General features: G+C 54.2%; 1 non-coding gene across 1 annotated transcript in view; it reads left to right on the top strand.

The window, feature by feature from the left end:
* The first annotated feature begins 4209 nt into the window (after nt 1-4209).
* LOC124608841 overlaps nt 4210-5000 on the top strand; it is a 1910-nt gene continuing 1119 nt past the window's right edge. The window contains exon 1 of the ribosomal RNA XR_006979400.1: nt 4210-5000. This exon is cut by the window's right edge and continues 1119 nt beyond it. This is a non-coding gene — a ribosomal RNA (small subunit ribosomal RNA).

Genomic DNA, 5000 nt, shown 5'->3' with positions numbered 1-5000 from the left:
CCGACGGGACTACGCCAACCATGCCGGCAAAACAGTATCGCCATCTATGAAAATACGGCGAAACCACATGCACTACGTCCGCCATGTCGAGCGCACCACAAAACATACCGCCATCTGTAGGTCTCCCGCAGCATGACGTCCTGCAACGACGATACCGCCATCTATGAGACGCCAAGCCGACTAAGACAGCGATGGGCCCACAGTGCCCATCTTTCGACCCCACCCACAAAGCCTGCGTCCTCTGTCGACCACAGCACCCCAACGCCAGCGCCTCTGCCGCACGAAATCGTCGACCGGCAATCACTCCACCGGCGCCCCACCCCAACCGCCGAACTCGCAACTCCAGCGGATGAACGGCGGACTTTTCCCGCAGTCGCAATGTGCAATCCACCCCTATAACTTGCGTTTCATGAAGAGTTATGTCCAATATGCGACATTCCCGCTGTCCCTATACATGAGCTGCGAGCTGTACCAGTTACGAGCTAGAGACGCGATCGCGTTGCTCTCTGTACGAATGCCGATGCTGAGCGGTCAGCTAGGAGGCGCTCCATCCATGTCGGTACCGGTGGGCGTTGCACTCGCAGTCGCAAAAACGTACGGCAAGTATATTACTCGGAAGAGTTTATGACAGTCCAAGCCCCCCTGCGTGGGGAGCGTCTTTCTAGGCCATGACCCACCGGAAGGGCGCAGCGTCCCCCACCCCAGACATGTGACGTCACACTATCGGTATTGACGACTCGACTCATTGCTTATAATCATTTGCCACACACCGGTGGAAGCTGCCGAGACGAGTAGCTACATAGCGCGCTCGCCGTGGCACTAATGTACAGAGATACAACAGTTTCGACTGGAACCGGATTAAACGTATACACGGCGCTGATTAGTAATAGATGGACCCATCAGAATACAGATAATATATACAACTGTCCGTATACATGCTGAAAGACTCTGCTCACAATCACAACCACACGTCAGCCACACACTCTTATCACGCACTACTCTCCGCCTGTAACACGCACACAGACAATATGTAAGCACCAGCATGGAACAACACCCAGTGCATCCTCTCCGCCACATGAGACAATCCACACTGTCATAACCAGACTGGGAGGTCCACTCAGAAAACGGAATATCCCACCCTCCCGACAACCACCATTGCTCAGCTAAGCCACCAACACCCACACATGTCCTACACAGGGGTGCACCCAACATCACAATACTGCCCCCTCTCACAGCACACAAACAATGGCAGGAATGAAAGACACAGGTCTCCCACAAGCATGGAATCGGAGCGCCGCCTGTCATGAGCCAAAGGTGTATCCTGACGTGGCAAATCAGATGATGCCGCAGGCATCCACTTACTATAATCACAATCAACAAACCGACCGGCCGCCCCCCCCCCCCCATTACACCTTTCCTTACAACAATGTGTACCTTAACCTAAACTATACTGTACCTTAACCTAACCTATACGGTACCTTAACCTAACCTATATTGCGCCTTAACCTAACCTATATTGCGCCTTAACCTAACCTATATTGCGCCTTAACCTAACCTATATTGCGCCTTAACCTAACCTATGTTGCGCCTTAACCTAACCTATGTTGCGCCTTAACCTAACCTATGTTGCGCCTTAACCTAACCTATGTTGCGCCTTAACCTAACCTATGTTGCGCCTTAACCTAACCTATGTTGCGCCTTAACCTAACCTATGTTGCGCCTTAACCTAACCTATGTTGCGCCTTAACCTAACCTATGTTGCGCCTTAACCTAACCTATGTTGCGCCTTAACCTAACCTATGTTGCGCCTTAACCTAACCTATGTTGCGCCTTAACCTAACCTATGTTGCGCCTTAACCTAACCTATGTTGCGCCTTAACCTAACCTATGTTGCGCCTTAACCTAACCTATGTTGCGCCTTAACCTAACCTATGTTGCGCCTTAACCTAACCTATGTTGCGCCTTAACCTAACCTATGTTGCGCCGTAACCTAACCTATGTTGCGCCGTAACCTAACCTATGTTGCGCCGTAACCTAACCCACGTTGCGCCTTAACCTAACCTATATCGTACCTTAACCTAACCTATATCGTACCTTAACCTAACCTATATCGTACCTTAACCTAACCTATATCGTACCTTAACCTAACCTATATCGTACCTTAACCTAACCTATATCGTACCTTAACCTAACCTATATCGTACCTTAACCTAACCTATATCGTACCTTAACCTAACCTATATTGCCCCTTAACGTAACCCATATTGCGCTGTAACCCAACACACGTTGGGCCTTAACCCAACACACGTTGGGCCTTAACCCAACACACGTTGGGCCTTAACCCAACACACGTTGGGCCTTAACCCAACACACGTTGGGCCTTAACCCAACACACGTTGGGCCTTAACCCAACACACGTTGGGCCTTAACCCAACACACGTTGGGCCTTAACCCAACACACGTTGGGCCTTAACCCAACACACGTTGGGCCTTAACCTGCTCTGTAATTGTCATACGACGCGTTAAATTAGTGTAGTGTTGCCTAACTGCAACCCCCGCAATATAGTTTGCTACTCGCACTGCCCGGTCCCCAGTGTATCGCTTCATGTTAAACACCTTGCAGCTATACACTGTAATGTGGATGGCAGCAGGACGTACATGCTCAATGCCCTTTGCAGTTGTTCATTGGCATTTGCAGTTGTTCATTGGCATTCGCATGGCGAAGCACGTAGCCTACGCTGTGGTACGGCCTGTGTCAACTGTCCGCTGATGTTGTACGTCCAAATCACACACTGTACTGCACATTGGTCCTCATGTACTGAATGATACATCGTGGTACATGTGACCGTACAACGACTGCGCCAACAACGGCGAACCATGCGGTCCAAATGTTGTGCACTCAGCTACGTGTCGTCTCCCTATAAGAGCTGGATTGCAGTGTGGTATGCCCTGGATGGCGATCAGCATGAGCCGTCTGTTGATGTAGTGGCGCGTGTTGTCAGACGTAGTCGTCTCTTCTCACACACCGTGATAGCATGGTGCACTGCGTTCCACATCTGCGACATGCGACAGAGGCCGGTTGACAGTCGTTCGCGCAATGGACATCGCATACGTACGGGGGCCACCTTCCACGTGTTCGCGAAGCGTGCACATGTTGTTGCGTGTATGTGGGCAGACATAGTGTGTCGTGACACCTGACACAGGCATGCAACAATCGTTGAATTTGCAAATGGCGATGGACGCCTACGTTTGCTGGTGACGTTACGCAAATGAACAACTGGTAAACCGTTGTGGTGCGGTTGTTCTCGCTAGAGGTGAATCAGTGATGGCGACGATCGGTTGAGCTACCAACCGGTTGTTCCAGCGATACCCACCATGCCCACGAACGTGAATGGCATCTGGGTGTGAAGCGATACGCGGCGGTGGCTGGGTGGGACCGTCCCCGGCCGGTGAGGGGGGTCTCCCGGCGTGCTGGCCGCGCGGTGCGTGGGCGCACGCGCTACAGCCGGCTGGTGGGGGCGGCCAGTGGCAGGCGCGCCGGCCGACGGAGGCGGCAGGCGGCGCAGCTGCGCGCCGGCGCACCCTGCACGCGGCGCCGTGCGGCCAAAGTAGGTCCTCGCGGGCCCGGTGCGAAGCGCGGTGGACATCTGCAGTGTGCTGGTCCGATTGAGGACTGTGTGCGCTGAGGATGCGCCGCCGCCCGGCGCTCGGCGCCGCGACGCCGTCTGCTGCTCGGTCGCCTCTGCGGTTCTCGCAGGTGGTTTGTATCGCAGCTGTGCGGACGTGTTGGCGCGTGCGCTGTGCTGGGAGAGTTCGCTTCGGCACCCAAGTGGGGCTTTTGTCCTTCTGTGGCGCTGGCGTTGGAGCTGCCGGTCACCGTAGGTGGCGCGTGTTGTCTCCCGCCGGCAATGCCACGACAGCACGCTCCCGGGCCTCTGTCGGCAGCGGCAAGCTCAGTTGGGAGCACGGGTGGTCGCACCTAAAGCGTCTACTCGCCAAACTCCGGGCGATTGCGCCTCTCTCGAACCCGACCAAGTACTTAGGACGGCGCTGCGCGCCGCCGGGACCTGAGAGGGTTTCGAGGTGTATGGTGCAGGGGAGCTCAGCCTCCTCCTGTTTGCAGAATAATTGAGCGGACGCTTGCGTGTTCGCGCGGGCCCCCGGGACACACTCCCGGGCGGCCGGCTGCTCAGCTCTAGTTGACGCAGCTCCCTGGTTGATCCTGCCAGTAGTCATATGCTTGTCTCAAAGATTAAGCCATGCATGTCTCAGTACAAGCCGCATTAAGGTGAAACCGCGAATGGCTCATTAAATCAGTTATGGTTCCTTAGATCGTACCCACGTTACTTGGATAACTGTGGTAATTCTAGAGCTAATACATGCAAACAGAGTCCCGACCAGAGATGGAAGGGACGCTTTTATTAGATCAAAACCAATCGGTCGGCTCGTCCGGTCCGTTTGCCTTGGTGACTCTGAATAACTTTGGGCTGATCGCACGGTCCTCGTACCGGCGACGCATCTTTCAAATGTCTGCCTTATCAACTGTCGATGGTAGGTTCTGCGCCTACCATGGTTGTAACGGGTAACGGGGAATCAGGGTTCGATTCCGGAGAGGGAGCCTGAGAAACGGCTACCACATCCAAGGAAGGCAGCAGGCGCGCAAATTACCCACTCCCGGCACGGGGAGGTAGTGACGAAAAATAACGATACGGGACTCATCCGAGGCCCCGTAATCGGAATGAGTACACTTTAAATCCTTTAACGAGTATCTATTGGAGGGCAAGTCTGGTGCCAGCAGCCGCGGTAATTCCAGCTCCAATAGCGTATATTAAAGTTGTTGCGGTTAAAAAGCTCGTAGTTGGATTTGTGTCCCACGCTGTTGGTTCACCGCCCGTCGGTGTTTAACTGGCATGTATCGTGGGACGTCCTGCCGGTGGGGCGAGCTGAAGGCGTGCGACGCGCCTCGTGCGTGCTCGTGCGTCCCGAGGCGGACCCCGTTG

The sequence above is a fragment of the Schistocerca americana genome, chromosome 3, assembly GCF_021461395.2.
Source record: "Schistocerca americana isolate TAMUIC-IGC-003095 chromosome 3, iqSchAmer2.1, whole genome shotgun sequence".
NCBI classification, from domain to species: domain Eukaryota; kingdom Metazoa; phylum Arthropoda; class Insecta; order Orthoptera; family Acrididae; genus Schistocerca; species Schistocerca americana.
Note: the sequence above shows the minus strand (reverse complement) of the source record. Positions and strands in the feature narration are given on the sequence as shown.